The sequence below is a fragment of the Crinia signifera genome, chromosome 6, assembly GCF_055691185.1.
Source record: "Crinia signifera chromosome 6, ASM5569118v1, whole genome shotgun sequence".
Lineage (NCBI taxonomy): Eukaryota > Metazoa > Chordata > Amphibia > Anura > Myobatrachidae > Crinia > Crinia signifera.
In genome coordinates this window covers 195,165,855-195,193,360 of record NC_139222.1, presented here as the reverse complement: position 1 = coordinate 195,193,360, position 27,506 = coordinate 195,165,855, and the positions used below count along the sequence as shown (strand labels likewise).

Sequence of the window (27,506 nt, the reverse complement as noted above, 5' to 3'; positions counted from 1 at the left end):
AGTTTCAGTACCTAACAAGTGGATTCAACTTAATCAGAGACACTGTAGGTAGTAAGTGTGATTGCTGTTCTAAAGAGAAGTAGTGACAGATGAAACGAAATTGCAAGTGTATTTTGTTGTCTGTCTTCTATCTTCATAGATAGGGATGTCTCCTGCAGCAGTTAAGACAGTAGTGCCTTTAGTACTTCACCCAATGGAAAAAATGTAAAAAGTAAAAGTAAGCTTGCTGGGCTAGGCATTCTGTAATTTTGTTGACAATATCATTGTCGACTTGCATAATGTCAACACCACAACAGTTAATATGTAAACATTGTTAGATCTCTGCTCTCCTGACTCCCCTCCCTCTTTCTTCTCTCTGTCCCTTCTTTCCCCCTTCTTGTGTCATTCATCTCTGCAGAGGCATTTTAAGAGAGGAGGACCATGCGCAGCCTACTCCGGCCAGAAGCACTGCTGTGTAGTAGGGTCTTAGCACTAGAGCACTCAGACCCTACTGCACATGCGCAAATCTCTAGAAAAATGGCACAGCGGCTATTGTACCAGTGATTTTTGTATCACTGCTACTGCCGGCAGCAGTGCAGCGCTGTGGAGTCTGAGCGCTAGAGCGCTCAGACTCCACTGCGTATGTGCAGACCAATGTCCTCCTCGCCATTTTTCCAGTGATTCTGACAGCGCACCTGCTGCCGCTGCTGGACTCTGGGGGGTAAGTATCAGAAAAATAGGTGCAGCATGCACGGTGTGCATCCATTATAAATTAACCACTACATCTCTTTCTCACTTCCCCATTTATCTCTCGCTTTAATCTCTGTCCCCATAGGTTTTTCTCGTGTCTTGTCCCTTTCTCTTTTGTTGGGCAGAATGGGTCATAGGGCAGTTGCCAACTCCAACTCCAGCTAGAACTTTTGGGGAAGTAGGGCGACATGTCCTCCCTTCAGCTTTTACGGCACAGCTGCTAGACAGGCATTAAGAAGAGTTATATAGTAGATACATTTTATTGGGATAATAGACACCTAATGTTATCCTATTTATAGGCCTGCTAAAAATATTAGGAAGTCAGTAATGTACAATTGTGTAACTACATTCACTATTTACATTTTAGTTGGTCTGCTCACTGCATCTCATTTTACAGCAATGGGGTTTGGTGTTAAATTTCACTAAACCATAGGGACCAGTTGAGTCTAAATCCAAGTGGGCTAAAGAACCTTATCCCTCCTCCTGCCCCTTCCCTTACCCTAACACTCCATCCATGCTGCCTAACCTAACCTATTCAGGAGCGATGGCCCATAGTCCCACTGCCTAACCCTAACCTCCCCAGGAGTGCTGGAATCTAGTCCCTCAGCCTAAAACCCTAACCTCTCCTCTGTGTCTAACCATCACCTCCCAGAGAGTTCTAGAACCTTGTCCCACAGCCAAACTCTAACCTCCCTATTCCCACAGCCTAACCCTAACCTCTCCTTGGCCTAAGCCTAACCTGACTGGGAGCATTGGAACCTAGTCCAGCAAATTAACCCTAACCCCTCTGGGAACACTGGATCCAAGGCCATAACTTGAACTTTGTGGGCCCCATAGCAAAATCTTGCAAGGGCCGATCCCCCAACATGTGTTACTAAAATGCCCTTTAGTGGTAGGAGAGAGAGGGGAGTGAGAGAGAAAGGAGGTGTCAGGGGTTGAGAGAGAGAGAGAAAGAAAGAAAGAGTGGGTTTTTTATGGAAAAAAGGGAATGAGAGAAAAAGAAAGACAGTGCTAAGAAAAGAGAGCGAAAGAGAGGAAGAGGAGCTAGAGAGAGTGTTAGGGAGAGAGAGAGAAAGAAGGGGGGGGGAATGAGTGAGCAGGACAGGCACTACTTGACGAAAGCACAGGACTGAAGGCATAGATGGTCAGATAGAAAGAGGAGCATGGGCGGACAGACAGCACCATATGGGGCATAGATGGATGTTGGCATCATTGAAGGACAGATGGACAGACATAGCACTATATGGGAGTATAGATGGATGGATGGATGGGAGGGAGAATAAACGAAGAGTTGGACAGAAGGGAGGGGGCATAGATTGGAGAGACATAGACGGACAGATGGGGGGGACATGGATGGATGGGAGGGGGCATATAAATAGCGACGCCACAGTTTGTGCTTGCACAGTGCATGTCCATCAGCCATGCTCCGATGGCTCTACTATTGCAGTTGCTCCTACACTTTTCACCTCCCCCACAGTAAGTACACTGTAACTGGCAGCCCTGAAACCTGCATTGCAGCAACCATTAAAACTAAAAAAATGAAAAGAAAATTTAACCTGCCGGGCCCCATTGCAGCTGCATCCCCTGCACCCTCTTTAGTTACGCTACTAGCTGGATCCACCCCTTCATGAGGAGGAGGTGGGTCTCAGTGTTTGCATGGGCTTGCCCCATTGATAAATATATATAGTAAATATTGCTAGACAGAGGCGGAATTAGTGAGTGGTGGGCCCAGGTGCAACAATATACTTTGGGCCCCAATCTCAAAGTATTTATTTATGTACCATTTGACTGAAGACCATTTTGCATTATACATGAATAAGTACTGATGCCCTGTGTAGATTGTCCGCTGTGTCTGTAAGGAATGTGTCGGATAGCATAGCACAAGTGTGAATGAGATGTACTGAGAACCCAAAGAGTCTTTTTTTGCCTGGGCTAATGGCTAGGAGCGGTCACAAGACCATGATTTCAGATCCCTGGCTTGCTACGGTAAGAGAGTAAGAGCCCCATGATGTCTGAGAGGGGAGGGTCCCTAATCTGTCTCGCCCTCTCCAGGGTGACCATAGTCTTTATCAGTGGCATAACTTCATCTCAGTTGCCCAGAGGCAAGATCAATTTTGGTCATCCATCCCCCCCCCCCCCCCCCCACGCACACACACACACACACACAGCACCATAATATATTCAACAACAACATGGTGCAACAAGGTATTTTTGATAGATAAGAATAAGATTCGACTCCAAATGCTACCATATCTATTTATCTGTCTGTCTATCTATCTATCGCTGTGTACACATGGGGCAATATCGCTGGCAAAATGGTCGCTGAGCGACCATATTGCCAGTGATTTGTTTGTGCTGCAACGATAAATCACCAGGTGCACGCTCCCGTGTTCAGCCTCCTCATGGTCGCTGGTCGCAGGTGCTTGCTCCTGCTATCAGCTGTTTCCCTCTGCGGCTCCCCGGCAGAGTCTCCTGTTCATCAGCGACCATCTCTGGTCACTGATGAAAACTGGACACTGAGCAATATATTTTTAACTTTAGGGCTGGTGGAACTGGGGCCCGCAGCAATTAAAGAACTCACACCCGTGGACTGTGACATTACTAGTACTAATAATAACATCCACAGCTGTGACCAGAATGACCTCCATATTGTATAGTTCAATTGTACAGTCTGGAGTGGAACCTGATTCCTAGAGGAGTAAGTAGGAACCCAGGAAGTGGGGCTCACCGGGGGTTTCCCTTGTACCCCAGTCCACCGATGGACACATACGCAGTGTGATTGGGACTCATACATAGTTAAAACATCGGCCAACTGCATCAACACTGCGTGTGACTCAGTAATCGGCTGTTATCTAGTTCTATATACTTCACCATTGGGCTACATCTGTTGCTTATCTGTATACACAGACCAAGGCCAAAAAAACCCCTAAAAGGAATACAGAAGGCCATCATCCTTTCTATCTAAAAGAGTGTGAATGATGGACTTTACATTAGCCCCATAGACTTATCATTATCGTTTTCAGTGACCGTGTTTTATGTAAACATTGCATTTTATGCTATGGAATAGGTAGATATACGCTGTACTAAGTTAATCCTCATAGCACCTATGCTTCTTCATTTTACAATTGATGCTGTATATTTGATTATAATGCTATCTACCTAAAAAGAGCAGCACAAATAAAACACAAGTAAACATATAAAGGTGGTTTGGTCGCAGAGATGTTTCCAACTCTGCAATCAGAGAACACACCCATTTATTTTAATGCCCGCAATGCAGGAGCAGTTATGGTTGAGCTCTGCAACAGCCCCCAGTGTATATTACTGGATGTTTTTCTATTTCATATACACAACCTGTGTCATTTCCTGGAGATCTTATTCTATTTGTGTGGTGGATGTGCACCTAGATTTCAAAAGCCCAAATACCATCTAGTCTAGATAATAAGCATATTTGTTCCTATCTTCAATATACAGCATATACTGTTCCCTTTTACTTTTTGGGTATTGTTCTGATTGGACAAAAACAGAGATGAAACAAAACCGATAGAGATGTGATTGTTGGCATTATCCACAAAGCAAACCTTATTTGCATTAATCACTCTACATAAGGATGAGTACATAGTTTTACCCTAGATTTGTGAGTGCTTATTATTACTACCATCTACAGCATGGGTCTTCAAACTGTGGCCCTCCAGATGTTGTGAAACTACATGTCCCAGCATGCCCTGACAGTTTTGGCATGCTCTTATAGAAAAAAATGAGACAATGCATGCTGGGACATGTAGTTTCACAACATCTGGAGGGCCACAGTTTGAAGACTCATGATCTACAGTATACTATTTGGCATGGAATATATGGTTGGGCACTGCAACAATATTCAGATAAACAATAGCACATAAGTCAGACCACAGAAGCGATAAGGTGCCCAAACTAATGCCAGACCCGTACCTACTGAGGTGCACAACAGGTCACAGCAAAAGAGCTCTGCAAGAATGGGACATTCATTATGTATGACAACCAGAATGTCCACAGAAACAAAATGTGTTTTTTTTTTAGACTATGAACCACTTCCTTTGTACATCCAAGGGCATTGGGACTGATGGACTACAGGAGATCTATTGGTTAGCTATGTTATGTCGCTAGGTTTTAAATATAAATAATGACAATGGTTGTATTCTGTTATATAAGAAGATATCGCAAAAACCTATCTGTCCAAGAGAGAGTATTAAACGGTTTAAGACAAAATACCCTTAAGTAAATTTATTTTTATGGAACTGAATGACGATGACTAATATTAATCTTAGTAAGTGTTCTCCATGTCGAGAAATTTCTTGTTTTCCATTAAAGATGAATTTGCCAAGCAGAAGGCATGCGCTTCAGTCTGCGGAACGTGTAACATGTAAGGAATACACAATGATTGGATCATTTCATAGTGCTGTGACTTTGGTTTGCAAATATTAAGAAGAAACCTGTTCAATTTGATTTTCTGCATGTCTCCCATTCTTTGAGGTAGACCTCTGCCACTCGCTGTATAGCAACCTAATGTTTGTGCACACCAATATCATGATTCTGTTTTTGTTCAATGTTATGTACTTGTGGGTACTTGATCATTTAGCATAATGTTCTACAAACAGGCATCTGGATTCGACTGGTTACATGTTGCATGCTAAGATCCGAGGGATTCAGGAGAATTCAACTCATCAGCATTCCCAATATATGAGTAAGAGAGCAGAGCTGCAGTCCTGAGAAGCACGTTTCAGTGACTGATGGCATAGGTAAAATGTGCACAAAATAAGGGGAAGGAAACCCTATTGGGATGCAATATGTTATCTGCTATGGAAATAACCTGCTATGTACCAAATAGATCAGGGCGGGATTGTAATGCATTGTGATTCCAGCAGCCATGCGGGATGCTGGCCAAACTTGATATTGGTATACATTTACTAAGGGTCTAAGGTTCTAGGCTGCCTAGATATGTGGGCAGTTATCATTCAAATCTTAGCAGACTGCTATGATATAGTGTACATGCTATGGATATGCACAAGTGATCAAAAGGATCTTTAGAAAAGGGCATTCCTGTATCATTATGTTATTCTTCTTATTATTATTATACTATAGTTATTTATATGGTGCCACACTAGTTCTGCAATGCCTAATAAATGACATAAACAAATGAGCACATAAAGAAAACAGCGACTTACAGTACAAGACAATGTAGGACAAGTACAGTCTACTCTAACATACTGTAGCTGCTTCTGTCGAAGACATTGATATAAGCATCATGGGGTCACAAACTGCTGTTAGGCGCCATTGTAAGGAGTATGGAATAGATGCAGTGTTAGACTGGCCCATCGGGGGAAATTCCTGTAGATCCCCCCTCCTTGAGTGTTGGTGGGGTGCCCCCCACCCCACTTTCTGAATAGGTGCCTTGGGTGATAAAAACCAAACACTTCACCGAGCTTAATATATCTACCCCAGTCAGTGGCGTAACTACAGTGGGTGCAGGGGGTGCAGTTGCTATGGGGCCCGGCAGCTGGGGGGGCACGCGGGCCCAGCATGCTACCCCCTGCACCATAAAGATGTTTTTTCATTTTTCCATATAATTGTCTTGCGGCCGGCCAGGGAGCAGTGTCAGCTCACTGCTAATATCTACTGCGGGAGGCTGTGTGACTGCTGACAATCAGCGTGACCGGTGGGGGTCCGGGTCATGCAGATGCCGGCCACGGTGATGGCAGACAGATGGGGATGGAGTCCAGACGTCTGCTGTGCGATGGGGCGGGTCAATTGACGCTGATTCATGTGCGCCATTGTGCAGGGGGGGGGAGTCGCGGGTCTGGTGGTGGCGGCTGCGGCCAGCGGGGATTTATGAGGGACCGCGATGCTGATGCCGGGCAGAGACCTGGGCAGGGGGGGAGACCAGGAGACGCTGATGTCAGGGGGGCGGCCAGCGGGGAATGCTTGACCGCTGATCCCACGTAGCGGCATGCCGGGGTAATGTCCTGGTGGCCAGGGCAGGCAGGGTATTCAACAGTCAGGGGGCCAGTTGAGATGAGGTCAGGTGGTATCTCTATCCTGGTCCGACAACATGGCCAGAGAGAGCCTGACAGCCAGGATGATTTAGAAGGGCAACTGCAGGCAGTCTGAGGTGAGTAAATGTGTTTATGTAATTACCCCACTTGTACTGTATGTATCATTTCAAATAATTTATCATATGTATGTAAATAGTGGTTATTGGTGTTGGTTACTAGAGTGTGACTGCCACCCAGAATCACACTATCCTCTCTCCTACCCCTTAGTGTCTCCCTCCCCACCATCTAACATCTCTCCCCACTGGCTAGCGTCTCTGTATCCCCTCCTCACCATCTAGCGTCTCTGTATCCCCTCCCCACCATCTCGCGTTTCTGTATCCCCTCCCCACCGTCTCCCGTCTCTGTATCCCCTCCCAACCGTCTAGTGTCTCTGTATCCCCTCCCCACCGTCTAGCGTCTCTGTATCCCCTCCTCACCGTCTAACATCTCTGTATTCCCTCCCAACCGTCTAGCGTCTCTGTATCCCCTCCCCACCGTCTAGCGCAGGGCTGGGCAACACCGGCCCTCCAGATGTTAATGAACTACACATCCCAGGATGCTTTGCATTAGTTTTGCTATGTGGCCATGCTGAAACTGATGCAAGGCATTCTGGGATGTGTAGTTCACTAACATCTGGAGGGCCGGTGTTGCCCAGCCCTGGTCTAGCGTCTCTGTATCCCCTCCCCACCGCCTAGCGTTTCTGTATCCCCTCCCCACCACCTTGCGTCTCTGTATCCCCTCCCCACTGTCTAGCGTCTCTGTATCCCCTCCCCACCGTCTAGCGTCTCTGTATCCCCTCCCCACCGTCTAGCGTTTCTGTATCCCCTCCCCACCGTCTAGCGTCTCTGTATCCCCTCCCCACCGTCTAGCGACTCTGTATCCCCTCCCTGTATCCCCTCCCCACCGTCTAGCGTCTCTCTATCCCCTCCCCACCGTCTAGCGTCTCTCTATCCCCTCCCCACGTCTAGCGTCTCTCTATCCCCTCCCCACCGTCTCGCGTTTCTGTATCCCCTCCCCACCGTCTCCCGTCTCTGTATCCTCTCCCCACCGTCTAACGTCTATGTATCTCCTCCCCACCATCTCGCGTCTCTGTATCCCCTCCTCACTGTCTAACATCTCTGTATCCCCTCCCCACCGCCTAGCGTCTCTGTATCTCCTCCCCACCGTCTTGCGTCTCTGTATCCCCTCCCCACCGTCTCGCGTCTCTGTATCCCCTCCCCACCGTCTCGCGTCTCTGTATCCCCTCCCTACCGCCTTTTATCTATCTCCTCCCTATTCTCCTGCATCTCTGTGTAGTGGGAAAGGGGTGAGCCTGCAGTGCAGAGGATTTTTTTTTTTAAGTGTAGGCCTATGTGTTTTTTTTTCATGGGGGGGGGGGGGCCTTTCAAGAGTTTGCTATGGGGCCCACAAAGCTCTAGTTACGCCTCTGACCCCAGTCCTCAGGACTGCACACAGTGCATGCGCTGCAGGTCGCTTCAAAGAATCACAAGTGAAATAATTAGTTCCACCTGTGGATCTTTTAAAACGCGTCAGTGAGTAATGAGTGCACCTGTGTACCTGCCAGGTGACCTGAAAAACAAGAACTGTGTGGGGAACCAAGTTTGGGAACCACTATATTAGGTCATGACCACTAAATAGGATACAAATCCACTGTTTGGCCTCCTTCTTGCAACCACTTAAAGGAAATTAGATGACTTATTTGTATCTAACAGTTTCACATATCAATCTGCATTTTTCATTAACTGCAGTGAATATAGACGACATAACCACCCTCTAATTTTCAACAGAAAGGCTATCTCTGTGTGGGTATAGATAGTGCCCTCATAGATTGTAAGCTTGCGAGCAGGGCCCTCCTACCTTTTGACTGTCTGTAAATACCCTGTTTGTTGTATCACTGTCTCCTTTGTAAAGCGCAACGGAATATTCTGCGCTATATAAGAAACTTAATAAATAAATAATTAATCTCTTCCCGAATCAGTCTAATATTTCATCAGAGTAAAATTTTACACATCACAACATATTGTATAGAATAAAATGATTAATAAATAATCCTCTCAAAAGGGAGTAAGAGGTCAGAACAGCAGATGTTTTAGGACAGCTTCCTAAAAGGACCATACAGTTATTGCAAATATGGAAACCATTTGGGACGAGAGATCGAGAGATCAGCAAATGATGCTAAAGAGTTTTTCCATGGATGAGAATCAGCAGAAGAGAGAACAATGCGGAAACTTCTGATCACCCTCTCCACTGTATCTGCTGCCCCCACCTGCCCTCTGGCCTCCGCCACATCCGCCCACTTTCTCCACTGTGTCCATTCACTCTCCCTGCCATGTCCTTCCAGCATGCCCTCTCCGCTCGCCCGCTGAAGGACTGCTTCTAATAAGTTTACAGCAAGGTACCGCGTCAGGTGGTTAATCCTGGGATTGACAGTTTTTCAATCCCGAATACCTACTTTTGCTGTTACTGCTGACCTGAGGAACCTCAACTATTCTATAGTATGACTCTATAATATTGTCAAACCAGCCAAATTGTATTTTTTTGTTTGTTTTTGTTTCCTGCTTATGCACCAGTCACACTGCACGTTAGCCACCGCATCGCAGTGTGGATAACGATGCAGACTGATTGACATACTGTATATTGATCATTTATAGGATGTATTGGGGGGCTGGCGACTAAAAGACATGCATGCTTCAGGGGCGTGTTATAACATACCCTCCAACATTTGGAGGGCAGAAACCGGTACACAATTGAAAAGGGGGCGTGGTCATCGGGAAAGAGGGAGTGGCCAAAGGTAAAGCTTATAGCAGTCTACATAAATGGTCTATGCACTTTATGCAGACTCCTATTGGGTCACCAGAGCCCGTCTGCCACCACTACCTAAGAACAGCAGGGCGATGCTTCCTCTTCCTCTATGTTACAGACGCTGGCAGGCTGTGGTGGGGGGGCCATCCCAGCTCACACTATAACTGGCTGGGTGAGGCTGCTCACCCCCCGCCGCTGCACTCCCTGCCTACTCATATGTCCCACTTCCAGGCACCCAGCACAGCTCAGACGGGCACTTCCGGCTGTCAGTGCGAACTGCAAACAGGTAGTCTGCAGAGCACTATACAGTCACTATAAGTACCACCAGCTGTTCTATGCTGTACACGCGGTAAATGATCACAATAAAGACCATTCAAAAACGGTACTGTACCGGCAAAAACGGTACAGTTGGAGGGTATGTTATAATCAGTGTGTCTTCTACACAGTGGTTTTGGCCCTGGCGTCTTACTTGTGATGAACATTCCATAGGGTTGCTGGTGTTTGTCTGATGCTGCATCTTTGAATGCAAACAGCAGTTCTGAGAAGCTGGCAGTGGACGTCTCATACAAAGTGCCACTTACCATGCATTGCCATTCCTAGCTTACAGCCCCTCTGCCTGCTGTTTCTCTGCAGTCTTTGCCTCTTATTGGCATGCCTGTTCCTCCCAATTGTGTCCACCCTATCACTTTTTGATTGTAAGCTCATGCGAGCAGGGCTCTATCCCCTATGCCTTCCCTACATAATACTGATAACTGTACACCGAATTGATGTAATTATGTGGTACTGTGACCTTGTTTGTACTAATTTGTACTCATGTTCTATATTATATATATTGTATCACCACTGTTTAGTGCTACGGAAACCATGTGGTGCCTTATAAATAAACAACAATAATACAAAGTCTTTCTTTCAAACTGCCATGAAAATAAAATAGAATTTGTGTATTTTTACCCTCAGAAATAAAAATAACATCTATAAAAAAAATTCCAAAAAGATTAACTGGTCTCTCTGCCAATAATCAAACCCATTTTTCATGCCATCAGCTGCTAAAATGTTATAATTGTTTCTATAATAAGCTACGGATGGCATCTGCCATAAAGCAAAAGTGCCAAGAACCTTATTAGAAGCATTAATATGCCAATTAAAAACATTACTAAAGTAACAAAATGAAATAATACTATTTTTTTTTAAACAATATGTGAGGTAAAACATTGTTAAGAGGGAAAAGTGTTTTCTCTCTCCCACATTACACATGAATTTAACGAATAGGTTTGTATAGCAAATACACATAATTTTCCACGTAAAAACACATTTAAGGTGAGGAGAGGGAGGGAGGAAGGAAAGGGAAAGGGGAAAAGGATAAAAAATGGTTTAACCATTAAGAGCTAGGATTGATACTCCTGTTTCTTGATGTTTCTCTTGGATAAGCTATTACGCCATGGCCATTATTGGCGAGATGGATATATATGTATATTTTTGATATGTATTATGTAGTGTAATTGTTTTATGCTTATAAAAAAAAATTTTTTATCTAGTTTAAGAAAAAAAAGAGTGAAAAGTGTTGACAAAGAAAAAGTAAATACAATTGGGGTATATTCAATGATTTTTGCGAGCTGTGCTGACTACTCACTGTCACAGCTCACACGGTCAGTATTTGACCCCCTACACACGCCGTTTCCACCTCACTGGGTTTTTATAGTGACGCAGACACAGCGTGTGCGGCCAAAACAGCGAGGCTCGCGGCTAAATGCAGCGGGCTCCCTTGCATTAGCTGCAAACCTCGCTGTTTGGGGGAATGCTCGCCGTCTTCAGACAACGAGGGTTCCCCCAAAACATTAAATATGGTGAGCGTCCAATGCGGGGGTTAAATGACGAGGTACGCTTGTTTTCGGCGATCCCCGCCGGTTAAGCCCCTCGCTGGCTGCATTGTTTTTAGCATAGAGATGGCAATTCTAAGTACACACTTCAGTAAAGGCACAAATGGCAAACTTAAAAATGTTATTAATGATTATGCTTAAAATTGTATATTGGGTTTACCTACTTTTTTGTTGCTAATCTGGATATTTAGGAAAATAGCCACCGCTAACCACTAATGATCATGCAGTTGAAAATATTAGATACATTAATCTGTTGAATCACAATAAAATGCATTTTAAGAGACCTAATCGACCATTTGATTAGCCGCAATAAGTGCGGTTATATGTTGGTCTTACAGTAGCTCCAAACTTGTGGATTTTGTTCGTTGGGGGTAATGCACACCTGATTGCTGCTGCACAAATTCGCACACTGGTTGATTATCGATGAACTGTGCATGTATATGGGCCACAACAAGCACGCACGTCACCGGTTAGCAAAGGAATCCTGCTACTTTTTTCCTTTGCTAGCCACTGGCAAGGTGATTGATTAAAGGGAATTAGGCATCTGGGGGTTGTAACCGTCCATTTAGAGGGAATGTTAAGAAAAATGCTATGCGCGCCAGAAAAAACTGGGAGTGTCAGGGAAAGTGCAGGTGTGTCCAAGCGTTTTAGTGTAGGGTGTGTGACGTCAGCTCCAGGCTAGATATGCCAGTATTAATCGCTCAGCATAAATATTAATTCACAAGGCGGAATTTCTCTATAGCGGGTGGTGTTTACCTGTTCGCTGGCCGCTGCACATTTGCTTTAGCAGCGATCAGATCTGAATTACCCCTATAGTCTCAGAGGGCTGTTTGCATTAAAAAATTGCACCCGGTGTGAGATCAGGCTGCCAGGGCGGTAAGTTTAGCTACCGCTGCTGGCGTCTGTACCCAACTTGCAACGGAACCCTGCTTACCTTGCTGCTAACTGGTTGCGTAGATTTTTTACTAATTTTTTTGCTATAGATTATGCCCTTTACAATATAATAAAATTAATTATTCCTCACTTATGATTGAGACTGCTCCTTTTATAGGGCCAATGATTATTCAAATATATTTTGTGGACTGAAGAAACATACAAATCGACAAGGTTCTATAGAACAGTGGCAAGCAATCCTGACAGTGCATGCATTTCTGCGACAGTGAACAGCACCACAATAAATAAATGCCGGAGTGACACAGCAAAACATGTTAAACGCTAAGTCACTAGTATCGCCGATCGCACATTTTTGTGTGTCAGAACCACGACTGGTGAAAGCCATCATAAAAGCTGCTAAACAAGCTCAAAGTAACATCTTAGTGGCTAAGCCAGCTTAGTACATGGTATCATATGCTATAGTTAGCAGGTTTTTTTTATATCTGCATTACCAGACCATGAGAATACCATAAAAATGGGTATTATTATTATTTATCTGGTATATGCCACTCAAGGCAAGCACGCTTCTGTCTTTAAGAAAAACAGTCCATAAACAATAATGTATCATTATGTCCTGACATCCTAATCACCCGGTCTTGCATATCGGTATGCACCACTATGCATCCCTGTGTACTGTATCTATGTTCTTGTTTAAGTCTTCTGTTCAATCCTTTGCTTACTCACATATGTTGCATGCTTTTCTTCTATGCTTTATTATAGACACACACATACAATACACATTTCTTTAAATTATGTCCATCTATAAGATGCTTATACGGTGTACAAATCATAGGAGCACTTATAAAATAATGTCAAGAAGAAAATTAGTTGGTTTACATATTTAACCCTTTAGCCTTACAATGATTATCGGGGCTTTACAGACATGAAGGGGTGCAGTAACTAACTGCAGGCAATCATCCAACCCCATATACAATATTACTAATCTACCAAGATCTGATTGGTTCTCCTAGCACAAGATTCATGGTCACATTTCTACTGTCACCTTTCCGGCTTATTGTATAAAGCAGGGAATAAAGAGAAGCTAATTAAGCTAGCTGGTTGCATAGTTCATTACTCACCCATGGTGCCCTGAATATTCCATTCTCTTGCATTTCCTTTTCCCCATATCAGCCAGACAAGGAAGACATCTGCCGCTGATTGCAGACACTGGACATACAAACTGTATTCATTCTATCGGTTCAGCAGTTATATTGCTGTTGGAGTTTAGCAACAGCCTTTTACCGCAGGATTAATCCCAATCTTTCTTCACTCCCTCATCCATTGTCATTCAAAGGCAGGATGCCTGTAAGAGCCAATCGGCTCCTGTTTATCATACTGGGGGCCTGCCTTGTCAGTTAAGACTCTAGGTGGCAGATGGAAGAAGTGCTTTTGTCCTGGTGGCTGATGGCAAGGTCACAAGCAAGTCACCACCAACTCTGTATTGCAAATGTAATGATCAGCACCAATTTATCATCAGCTGCTGCTTTTAAGTCAATACAGAAAAACAATAGCCTTCCCCAAGATATGCTCTCTTGGTTTTTAAAACAGGTATTTATTGGCAGGGGAATACTAAACAAAAAGGCTGAATGTCAAATAAGTTTCTTTTTTTTAAATGCACATACATAATAATATATTATATACATATACTCTATAAGATACATTTCTGCTCCAAACACAGGGATTCAAAGTTACTAAAATATATATATATATATTATTGTCTCTATTATACAGAACTGGATTACATGGCAATGGGCACCATGCAGCACTGAGCTGCAACCTCGGGCTCCTTACAGCTGTAATGGCACCTGTATTTGTCATAGCTTGTACCGCCTGTTTATAATACCTGCATATACAGTGTGTATGTATGTATATATATATATATATATATATATATATAGATATAGATAGATAGATAGATAGAAAATGTATTATTTTACATTTTACTGAGATTGATGATAATTTGTAGGATCTTTGATAGTTCTAGGACAACCATGCACCTCATTAACTGTGTTACCTGGGGCCCTGTGGTCCTGGGGAGTCCACCTTTTACACCTTGTACTTTATTTATTTTATTATTTGTTAAGAGATACAAATTGTTATGTGACATGCTTGTTCTCAATGTTCTAATTTACCAAAAGACTTGGGGGTAAATTTGCTATCCTGGGTATTCTAATTGAATTGCAACCTCTTTTCTAACCTCTTATCTTGCATACAAACCGAGCAAGTTCTTATTTATAAAAAAAAAAAAAACATTGTGAAGGTCATCCCAAATAGTTATCCTGGCATGGTAGGGAAAAGATTGGCTTGGGCAGGGCATAAAGTGGTCATGCAGAGGTAGGGGAACTCATTTCTCTATATCACCTAATTAAACCCCCTCCCCCATTAGGCAGAGTCAGGGCCAGTGGTAGGGTTTTTTGGCACCCCCCTGCAAAATAGAATGCTTTTCTGTGAGAATTACTGTGCAGGGCCATTGTGGAGATTAAAATGTTCCACCTCACCATTAGAGGTGGTGGAACTCAGTTCCCCCTCGCTTTAACCCCTGGGCTTGGGGTATGCCCAATTCAGCACTAGCTGAATCAGCCATGGTTATTGACACTGTAACAGGGAAACATGACAACCAGCACCAGACTGGTCAATTAATCTTGCACATCTAATTCTCTACCATGATTTTGTCTTCTCCACCCCACTTTCCCAGCTGCTCCTACTTCCCATGGGTGTAACTATAGTGGGTGCAAGGGGTGCCAATGCTATGGGTCCCAGATGTTTAGGGGTGCTTGGACCCAGGTTATAAAGTTGCATACCAATATCTCAGATTTGCCTGCTATGCAACTGCTTCTGATCCTTTGCACATCCTGAAATGTATGACATTACATTTTCAGTGAGAGGTGTGTGTATAGTGAATATGATAATGGTTAAGGGGGCACTGTAATTGAAATTGAACTGCATAAATTGAACTGAAGACCACTTTAATGTGATACAATATGAACTGGAGGGCACTGTAAAGTTCATAATCTGATCTACTCATTGTAATATGTAGGGAACTACAAAGTTACATAAGAAGTACTGGGGAACTATAATGTGGCACAGTATGGAATGGAGGGCACTTTAATCTGACATAGTATGAATTTTACTTTAATATTGCACAGTATGAATAGGTGGCAATATCATGTGGCATATTATGATCTGGGGACAATATATATCATGTGAATTGTGGATACCGTGGGGCATAGGACCTTATTCTGGTTGATTTGCAAGGCTGTGAATTTGCAGCCTTTCGAGTCCACTAGACGTCTCCCTGTGAATGCCGGTCTGGTTTAACATAAACATCCATTCACAGGCCCGGGGAAAAAAAGTGACTCTCAGGTCACTTAGATGTGCGTATACACTCGAGAGGAAATGGATGGGCAGCTGACATCCGGTGATGACAGCTTCCCCACTCGCAGTGGCGTAACTATAAATTTTGCTCCCCCCTGCCAAAAAGTTTGTGGCGCTTCCCCTCCAGGCTCCTCTCCAGCATGTTTCCCCAGCATGTGATGTGATGACGTCACGCACATAATGGAGAAGCTGAAGCAGAAGAGAGGAAGAGAGACCAGCATACACTGCTGCTTCCCTTGGCTCTGACGCATCCCAGGCTGCCCTAGCATGCCCATCAGCCCGCCCATCCTGTACACAGTAGCCAATAGCCGGCTCTGTGTACAGTCAATTGAATTAGTGGGGGAATTTGTCATCTCTGCCATGGCCCCACCCATGCTGCAGCTGACTCTCCTCCAGTGCTCAGTCAGTGGGCAGTGGCAGGCAGCAGCATGTCAGTGCGTCGAGCGGGTGCCGGCGCCCACACAGACCCTGCTGCTGCTTGCTCCCCCAAGCGACTGCTGGGGCTGCCTTACAGTAGTTACGCCACTGCCCACTCGGCGCCCATGTCACCGGGCTAATTTCCGTAGGAACGCCCAACGGTTTCATGGGAATGGCCATGAAACGCTGGGTGTTCCCATGGGCGGGATTATCTGCCGCCCCACACCCCCCACACTGTCTTGGGTGCGGGCACCCGGCGAACAGTCTGTTTGCCTTGTCCGCACGCACCCGGCGTGTGCACATGCGCAGAAATTCAGCTGCGCATACGCCGAACATCAGTCCCCCATGCGAACGGACCATAATGTGTACTGGCAGCCCTACAATGTGATATAATGTAAATAAGACAACTATGATAGTTTATAAAATAAACAAAGGCACTATTATGGGGAATTATTTAATTAAGACACTACTATGGTCCAGAAAATGAACTAGGTCACTATTTTGGGGAATAAAATTAATAACTGCTGCAAAGAGGTTTCTCTAAAGAGTCATTGGGACAAGGGCACCTTCAATATGTTGCTATAGGGCCCACAAAGTTCTGGTTATGCCCCTGCTGCTTCCTCACTCCTTCTGATATAGGATGCATATGAAAAAAAAGAGTAAAGGATACAGTATATGATGTGTTAATGAAATGTGTTGTGAGCTGTTTCATGTTGAAGTCTAAGCACAGTTGTTTTCTGCTGTTTTACAATAGTAGTGTTCATTCTAGCACCCGCCAACTTTGAAAACCCATGCAGTTCCTCTTCCCTGCCTGAGGTGTCGCTATCTGCTGTGGTGTTTCCTAGCACAGGTCTGGTTTGCATATCAGTGCTGATATATAGACCACACTGTCTTAGAAGCACTACAGCAGACAGCGACACCCCAGGGAAGAGGAACTGCATGGGTTTTCAAAGTTGGCGGGTGCTAGAATGAACACTACAATAGTTTAAAGCAGGGGTCCTCAAACTATTTTGCTCCGGGACCCCATCAGACAATAAAAATAATGACAGGACCCCAGCAAGTTACTGCAGAAGATCATCATATCATATGTGTGATCAGCAGACAGCATATACATGGCAGCATTGTAGAGGCACACAATGATGGGAGGATTCTATAATAACAGAAAATTAAACAGATTTTTCAGACTCCTTGAATCAATGAGATTAGAAAACTCATCAACCTGATGGTCAGCAACATGAAGTCGCGACCCCATGCTGAGAAGGTTGGGACCCACTTTGGGGTCAGGACCCACAGTTTGAGAACTGCTGGTTTAAAGGTACATGAATTTTTGCAATTTGTTTAATAAACAAATTGAAGCTTTGTTTTGGGAAGTGATATTTGTTTCAGTCAACGACATTTGTTATGTTATTGTGGCCTCCGGGTGGCTCACGAAAATCAGGTCCCACTCCCAGCCCCCCGGAAAGGTGGGCAACCCTCCCGGGACCTGGATACTGACGTACCCCCTTGCATCTCCCCCATGACAGCATTAAATTACTGTTTACAGTTTTTCGTGGGGAGGGGCATGGCTAAATATGACCATTTTAGCCCCGGCCCCTCCTTGAAGACCTGCAAATTGCAGGATTTGTTACAAAACTTGTCAATAGCTGGATTTGCAATTCTATGCGGTCATTGTATTTTATTATTATTATTATTATTATTATTGTGGAATTATGTAATATTCATTGTTGTCTTTGTATTATTTAATACTATTTAGTGTATTTTCTGTTCATCTCTACTGTGCTTTGGCATATCGGGGTGTGGACTGTGCATGTGCACGATTGATGAAATTCCTTTGTAGTTATAGTCCTAGGCTCCATGGGGTACAAATTATGGAGGTTTTAGGGGTAACCAAGCTTGTGCACGGATGGTATAATCACTCAGACTAGGGTTCTAATTGGGGGCCAATTCTGGATCACTCATTGAGATATGAATTCAGCCCCTGCCCTGATAGTCTGAATTTGCGCATGCTATTTCTGCGCAGGTGCAAACCCTGACCGCAAAAGGCTGCGGCGAGTTACTCACTGGGCCGTTTGCCATAGGAGGGGACAGTGCTGGGCCATGGGGCCTGTGTTCTGTTTTTATAACCGTCCCTATAAAAACACTGGGCTTTCCCATGGGTTAGTGGACCGGGCTGATGCCTGCCGGGGCAGGCCGCTGATGTCACATGAAGGCCAGCCACCCGCCCTGCCTTCGTCCCATTGGCAACCATCAAATAATTTCTCATACAGTGGAGGCATGCAAGGCATGCAAGAGGATGTATTCTTGTTTACACAACCGATCGCATGTTTCCGAGGGGATTCAGAGGTGGGTGGTATTCGGTGTGGTGGCATCTCTTGTATTCGGTAAGCTGCAATGTTCACAGCTTACCCAAAAAAACAGCCCTAAATCACATGTCACTTTAAACTGCTTTAGATTATGCTTATTCCTGGCCCTTTTGCTACTGTTTGTCCACACTGTGCATCAGGACCTTGGAACAGTGTCAGACTGCATGTTTTTATTGTATCGGTCCAAAATCAGAACAGACATAAATGAGAATAAAACTGGGCCTTGCCAAAATACAATAATATAGCAATCATACTATTAATAATGATACATTAGATAGCAAGTGATAATAAACCGATCAATGTACAGGTGCTGGTAGAAAACACTTAAGTACTCAAGGATCATATTTTGGATATGGTATGATCCTTAAGCCTCTATATCAGAAAACTCGCTGCTGGTGAAATCTATCTGTATATCATAATACAGTACATTTGTCCACCAATAATATTTGAGTATGCTAACAGAGTACTAGACTAGTCCATACAGATGACAATCAAACACATCCAATAGTCCATGCCATGGTCAAGGGCTGAAGACATGCAGAATGTTTGAATATTCCAAGGTCAGTGCAGGCAGCAAACCATTTACAGTCAAAAGAATATTCAAGGTCAAATAAGGAAACAGTAACCAATAAATGTTAGCAACAACAAGGAGGACACTATACTACACTGAAGCGTGAACTTTGTGGTTGCATCATGAAACACCAGGAAAGAATTTAAACTTGCCTATACCATGGGGGGGAACCAGGATAAAATGACAGGGGGGGCACCATGATACAAGAGGGTTTAGGTGGGGGAAGGGCGGTGTTAGTGGTGCCAGTGTACATGCTAAGAGAGTGGCAGAGAGAGGGTGGGAATGGGATAAAAAATAGGCCCTGGCATTTAAAGTACGCAGGCCCACCATGGCGACAAAAGTGAAGGATGTAGATGTGCGCGTGCCGAAGGCGCGCTCCGGAAAAGGGGGTGTGGCCACTCAACTCCTTGAGTGTAGTGTACAACACCATATACAACTTCTACACATTATGCAATAAAATACTAGACCCCATTATACTTGCCCCTTACACATGATGCAAAAATTCACATAATGCCACATGGATTGAGCCAAAATTCAAATAATGCCACACGGATTGAGCCAAAATTCACATAACACACAGATTGAGCTAAAATTCACATAATGCCAAATGTATTGAGCCAAAATTCACATAATGCCACATGGATTGTGTCAAAATTCACATAATGCCACACGGATTAAGCCAAATTCATAAAATGCCATAGGGATTGAGCCAAAATTCACATAATGCCAAATGGATTGAGACAAAATTCACATAATGCCACATGAATTGTGTCAAAATTCACATAATGCCACAAGGATTGAGCCAAATTCATAAAATGCCATACAGATTGAGCCAAAACTCACATAATGCCACACGGATTGCACCAAAATTCACATAATGCCACACGGATTAAGCCAAAATTCACATAATGCCACACGGATTGAGACAAAATTCACATAATGCCACACGGATTGAGCCAAAATTCACATAATGCCACATGGATTGAGCCAAAATTCAAATAATGCCACACGGATTGAGCCAGAATTCACATAATGCCATACAGATTAAGCCAAAATTCACAATACGATTCATAAACAGGGACCATGTCCACCAAAGGCGCACATTAAACATATACACGCCATTATGTCCATTATGTATTATGCCAAACACCATAATGCCTATTAAAAATTATGCTACATAAGTGCTGCTTATCTACATGTTCATTGCCAAGGGTTCCATGCTTATTGCCAGAGGTTCCATGCTCGTTGCCATGTGGGATTACATGCTCATTGCCAAGGGGGAATACATACTCGCGGTAAATGGGGGACAGCCGCCGCCAGGCAGAAGTGATAGCCACTGACAGTGGCAGAGCCTGACTGTATTCAGAGCACTGCAGGTCCCGGCTATTTGAAATGATACCCCTTTCACACCAGAAAATGCATTCCCGGGTTGGTCCCTTTTACACCAGCCTAGTCCCTGCATTTTCTGGTGTGAGGGGTAGAGAAAACCACCCCCCCCCCCCTTTAACCAGTTATCTCATTTAACCGGCTATATCTTCGGAACTAACTGACCCATTTACATGAGACAAGTATCATATTGAAGAACCTTTGAGTGGGCTTTGAATAATTTTGGTCCCGTGAAACTGGAATGTTTTTGGTTCCAGAGTAATCTGCCCTCTAAGAACATGAACAGCCATGAAATGACATTTAAAAAATAAAAAAATCGGTTTACACGCAATGGGGGAGATTTACTAATATGAAAAACCTAGTTTTTCGTATTAGTATTTTCCCTACGACTGCATACGACTGTTTCAGTCGTATGCAAAGTCGTGTACCGGAGGGGGATTTACAAAGCAGTCATATATGACTGCTTTGTAACCCTCCGATGTCGTAGTAATTCATATTAGCTGGCCATATATACGGCTGCTAATACAAATTAGTACAGGCAGTCTGCACGGAGCAGTCAGATCCGTGCAGGCTGCAAGGTGTAAAAAAAAAAATAGAAAAATAAATAAATGTTAAAAAAAAACAGCGTGGGGTCCCCCCCACAGCTGTAACCAGCACCAGGCTGAAAGAGCCGAGGCCGGTAATTAAAAATCAGGGAACCCGACAAATAGGGGTTCCCCGATTTTTAACAAGCAGCCCCAGGCTCCAGGTCTGGGGCTGGTTCCCAAAATACAGGGGACAAAATGACTAGGGGTCCCCCGTATTTTAAGAACCAGCCCCAGGCCAAACCAGCCAGCAGGGTAATGGCCCTTATTCTGATTGACGCGGACTTTACCGCATACTTACGGATCGCGTCTTTACGGCGTCTGCGCATGCGTGGAGAACGCTACGCGCATGTGCCACGCCTTGACTCGGTACCAGTTCGGCCAAATCCCGTCCAAAACTGTTCACCGCTATCAGTCGGGAAATAGGGGCGTATTATGGGCGTCATGCGGAATGACACATGGGCGTAGTTTCAAAGTGGGCAAAACGGGGCGGAAACATGGGCGGACACGGGGGAGTACACTTATGTTGGGGGGCGTACATTCGGAAACCACTCCGAATGCACGCGATCAAAAAGGGCAGAAATGTGCGGTGTCCACAAGTGTACTATTGCTTTGCGGACACCACTCGTTCATGCGGTAGGCGAACGTACGCCTAATGACTACAACCATTAACACCTGAACCCAATAGAATCTACTCCTTTACTCATTACTCACTAATAGGACGCTTGTCAGTGCTTTAATTGAAACCATTGCTGCTTCAAGGAAACCTTACTAGTCCCCCACATATGCTGTACTTGTCAGACACTTTCAAACTGCTAACAATGGACATGACAGAATATTAATACTATCAATACACATGTGTATTCGACATGTACTCATGAAACCACACATTTTGGGTAAAGTTAACACATTTATTTATATTCATGTCACAGTCAATGCCACTGTGATGCAATGACCATAAAATAATACATCCAAACAATAAACAACATGGCAGGAATGCAGCAAAATAAATAATAATACAAAAAAAATATAATTGCACACAGATGGACTCCTGCACCTATGTGCCACTGCACATGCAGCCAGTGGGAAATGAGGAGGCTGCTGGCCCTTCTACAGCAGGGCAAGCTGCACCTGACCATTCAACAGCAGGGCACCCTACACCTGGCCCTTCTGCAGCAGGCCAACCTGCAGCTGGCTCATATGCACCATCAGCAGAATCATTTGGAACACAACCGGGGACTTCACAAGATAGTACCATGGCCATCACTTCAAGTACAGCTGACAGTAATGGCAGGCAAAAGAGGGCAACAGGGGAACCACAAAGGACATATGAAGCAAGGGCTCATCTGGTTACCCTCAGCACGTGATTGGACACAAGAAGCTGACACACACAGCACAATGGAAGATTTGGGAACACATAACGGTGGAGATTAATGCAGCCACAAGTTCATTTCCGACCACGTTTGGCCTTGGTAGGCTCCTTGGCCTGTGCAGCAGCTCTTCGGGGACGGCCAGATGCTGGGGCAGGTGGAGCAGATGATGTGGAGGGGTTGGCTGGTCTACCCCTCCTGCCAGCAGGGAGTGTTGCGGGTGGTAATGCACCAGAAACGGATGACATTAGGACCCTGTTGCTGGTAACCAGCTCCACCATAAGCTCATTATGGTGGAGGAGGAGATCATTTTGGCGGGTGGCTTGCTCGGCCAGCACCTGAGCACTTGCAGCCATGGCCTGATGTGACTCAGCCATGGCCTGCATGCTCGCAGCCATGGACTGCTGGGTGCTGACCAAGCTCGCCAGGATCTCCTCGGTCCTACGCACCCGTTCTGATGCCAAGTCTCCCTGCTGGTTGATGTCCCCAAGCATCTGGGCCAAGGCGGCCAAATCGGCTTGGGCCGATGCCTGCTGCTGCACAGGCCTACCTCTGGGGCCAGGTGGCACGGACTCCTCCACCTCCTGAGCAGAGTCGTCACCAAGCGGTGGGGTGTCTGTGGGAAAAGATATACACAATTAGGAGACATTCTACGATAATTACTTGCACAAGTTTATGGCATGACCAATATTTACCTTCCAGAAAAGACGCAAACACTTCAGCTGGGGCCTCGCTATCCATCGTGCTCACCCCCCTGATCTCCTCAACTGATATACAGCTCTCGGCCATCACCTCCAGGGGGGTGAGCTCTAGCCCTGATGGCATGGGCCCGGCCCCAGATGTCTGGCTGTGTTCCCACCGCTTGGTCATCTTCCTCTTCAGGTTGGTTTTGAAGTCCTGCCACCTGCAATGTAAGTTGACATATTAATACATGTCACTCCCAATGTTAGCTGTTGCAGCCATTGCTCTGTGCTACATATTACAACATGTGATTAATGTCCCATATATAATATTACATGCAACTATGATATCAACCGTTACAATACACATTCACAATCACCCTACTCTAACTCTCAACGAAATAACATGGCAATAATGTATGTGTATCGTAACAACCTCACGGGCCATTTGCAAAATGCATCTAAGCATCAATTCAATCATTACTTGGCTATTACTGGCCACATGTATCACAAAACAACTTGCCTCTTCTTCACATGGTCCGTCTCACGAACTTGTGGCGCTACTTCATTAATCTCTGCCGTTATCTGTTCCCAAATCTTCCATCTGCGTGTGTGTGTCAGCTTCTCGGATGGACACTCTATCCAATCACGTGCTCGGGGAACCAGGATGGCCAGCTCCTGTGCTTCATATGCCTTATTTTTTTTGGGTGGTTCCGCTGTAGCACTGGCTCGCCCCTTGCCACGTCCCTGGCCACGCCCCCTGGCACCAGTCGCTGCACTTGAAGTGCTGGCCATGGTACTACCTTGTGAAGTCCCCTGTTGTGTTCCAAACAATTCTGCTGATGGTGCATATGAGCCAGCTGCAGGTTGGCCTGCTGCAGAAGGGCCAGGTGTAGGTTGCCCTGCTGTAGAATGGTCAGGTGCAGCTTGCCCTGCTGTAGAAGGGCCAGCAGCCTCCTCATTACCCACTGCCTGCATGTGCAGTGGCACATAGGTGGTGCTGGAGTCCAGCTGGTGAAAAAGTTGCTGCAGCTCTGGGTCCAGCTCTGGTTGGGATCCAGACATGTTTGCAACAACATTGTCACCTTCTAATACACCTTTATATACTGTTTGTGTATCCTGTTTGGCGGACATCAGCGGCAGCTGCGTTCCGTGCGTGAGCGTACGTCGCTGTTTTTTCGCGCCGCATACGGTGGCTGAAATTCCATTGTGTAAAACCTGGCGAAAGTTCGACATGAAATACTGGGCACCAATGCTAACATTGCATAGAATCTTCTGATACACCTGTGACTATTGCACAATACACATGCTATTTTCTAGCATGACATGACATTTGATTCATGACTACTGTGGTATTGTGGCGTTTCATTGCAAGCTAAAAGTAGCCCAATCCCTTAGATAATCCAGGCCACAAGTCATGCAATACTCATCTCTACTGTTATAGACCACACATGTGAGAGCCCTATAAATAGTGACTTGCTGCTAGAATCATTTGTCTCCAGATCTGGACTTGTCAGGGTCTAAGGTAAGCTCTTCCATGCTCCTTGTAGATATGATATCCATTAACAATGTAAGTGTATGAATGTATGCACCATTGCCTCACTGACTACAGATTGTTGGGCCAGCAAAGTGCGTGTATCATTATTGCAACATGTCACATGTTCACTATTTCACTCACAGGTCTTAAACCTGTGTGGGTTCATCTATTGCAGGACAACATGTCCCAGCAATAGATGAAATGTCTCATAGTACATGATGTCGGCAAAAAATGCTGACACCTTTATCTGTGTGTTTTGGACGGTGTGTATTGAGTTCATATTATTGTGTCATCATTAGAGAGTCAAATGGATCTGCGGGATTTCACGGGGCGGCCATCTATTGTACGTATTGAAGGCTACAAATCTATTTGTAGTGGGATATGGCCATTATGTGCATAGGTGCATCAGTATTTATGTTCATTTCTTTATAGGTTGCTGAAGCAATGATGCGCTACATGGAGAGGAGGCTAAGGGCACTTGCGGCTCTCCCCACTCGTCGCCCAAGGAGGCCAGGACGTGCTAGAATCTATCGCACACGGGTGACTCTGTTTGCTATGCCCGATGATGAGGTACTTACTAGGTACCGGTTACCGCCACATGTAATTCTGGATCTGCTCACCTTAATTCAGAGCGATCTGGAACCTCTACACGGGATCACGACAGCAATTCCGCCTCACACCCAGCTGCTGGCGGTGTTGCATTTCTGCGCCTCAGGATCATTCCAGCAAGTAGTGGCAGTACTTGCTGGAATATCTCAGCCGGCCTTCTGCCGAATCCTGAGGCGTGTGACGTCGGCCATGTTCAGGCGCAAGGGGCACTTCATGGCCATGACATTTGCCACCGAGACCCTGCGCAGAAGCCAGCAGGCCTTCCATCAAATTGCTGGCTTCCCTAATGTGATAGGGGCTGTGGATGGCACCCATGTACCATTTGTGCCTCCATCTCGAAGTGAGAAGATATATAGGAACCGCAAATTGTTCCACTCACTGAACGTGATGGTGGTATGTGGCCCATCCATGGAGATTCTCGCCTTCAACTCGAAGTTTCCCGGAAGTGCCCATGACTCTCATGTCATCCGACAAACCGGGATATGGCAAAGACTACAAGAGCTGGAAGGCCGTGATGCGTGGGTTCTGGGTGACTCCGGTTACCCATGTACGCCCTGGCTACTTACGCCGTACAGCTACCCAGCACCGGGCCCACAGGAGGCATTCAATCGGGCGCATGTTGCCACCAGGCAAGTGGTGGAGCGCTCAATTGGCCTTTTAAAAGGTCGATTTAGAGTGCTCCACCGCACTGGTGGTGACTTACAATATGCGCCTGAAATGGTGTCGAGGATCGTGGGCCTGTGTATATTTTTCCACAACATTGCTGTGCGGCGTGAGATACCCTTTGATGAGTGGGAGGTACCATCTGAGCCGCAAGATCCGCCCATGCGCCCATCCCGCGCCCCTGAATGCCGGAGGGGATACCAGCTGCGGGACTCTGTGGCGCAAAGATACTTCAGGTACATGTTATCGAGTTGACAGAACACACCAATTATTGTAAAAATCACCCCTTCAAATAAGTACAGTGTGTTAGTTGTCAGTGTTACAACACGAAAATTAGCCAGCCTGCCCTCCTAATGGCAAAGAAATAGTATATATTTATCATATGTGCTTAGTTTTGGGGGAAGTTAAATATAGGTGCTAATTATTATACCTTGTTCAAGGGATCTTATGTGTTTGTTATATCTTCATTATTGTAGTTGATACTATCCCTGATGACTGGTGAGTACATTGATTTATTCTGTAATGTGTTGGGGATTTTTTCATGTGTTGATGTCTGATTTGTTTGCAGATATATATATATATATATATATATATATATATATATATATATCTATATATATGATATTTGAATTTATTCACATGTTTCAACATTTCAAGGAGCAGGCAGCCAGGCAGGCAGGCAGGCAGGGCTGGTGTATAATGCTGGTCTCAGGATACCTGCAAGTGTGTGTATGTGTCTTTTACACATAAATGTACGCATACACATAGATGCATAGAGTAAGTAATGCTAACTACAGCTATGCGTTGCTAAGCTATAGCACGCGTTGCTTGGCGGAGCGAGGCGTCATTGGATTTGCTAAGTGCATACACACTGTGTTTTATATATATCAGATTTGTTCATTGCCATACATCAACACTACTGTTTTGAAGGCATGCGAATTTGTCACCATTTGTGTTGGCGCAGAGACGCTGTTCATGTAAAGATGAACAATAAAGTTATTAACACAAATAACTGTGATCAACCAATGCCACCACCTGATTGGTTGATAGATGCCATTGTCAACATGGCGGAGACACGAAGGGCAGAACCCTTCACACATGCGGAGCTGAGGGTTCTTGTCTCCGTCATGGAGACAAGGCTGGGCCGTGCGGGGCCCTTCATCACAAACCGCCATAAGCGGAGGGCGTATGCTGCGGCAGGGCGCCGTATTTACGCCCGCACTCGGGTGCGGAGGTCCCTCGGGCAGCTGGAGAGGCGGTGGTCGGACCTCCGCAGGCGCCAGCCCCAGCTGCTCCATCAAATCAGGGGCGAAATTGCTGAGTGTGAGTATTTTAGCTATGAAATTTCGCACTTACAACATAGCATCTAGAAACAATAAAATGTGTCTCATGATAAGTGGGTGTCCAGGGGTTTAAAAGTCCATAGACTGTTATGTGTGCTTCTTCCTGGTTAACATGCAGTCATGTGGCTTTTATATGTAATGCCATAGCATTGAGGATTCTGATGCATACAATGTGCCAGATCTAATATGTGTTACACATTGA

General features: G+C 45.1%; 1 protein-coding gene across 4 annotated transcripts in view; it reads right to left on the bottom strand.

Moving 5' to 3' along the window:
* PSD (pleckstrin and Sec7 domain containing) overlaps positions 1–27,506 on the bottom strand; it is a 325,459-nt gene that overhangs the window by 260,638 nt on the left and 37,315 nt on the right. The window contains exon 1 of one of the 4 annotated variants that reach the window (XM_083148519.1): positions 13,486–13,662. The exons of the other annotated variants lie outside the window; for them this stretch is intronic. The gene's annotated coding sequence lies outside the window, so the exon portion shown is untranslated. Of the gene's footprint in view, positions 1–13,485; positions 13,663–27,506 lie in introns of those variants that run through there. 4 annotated transcript variants of the gene reach the window in all.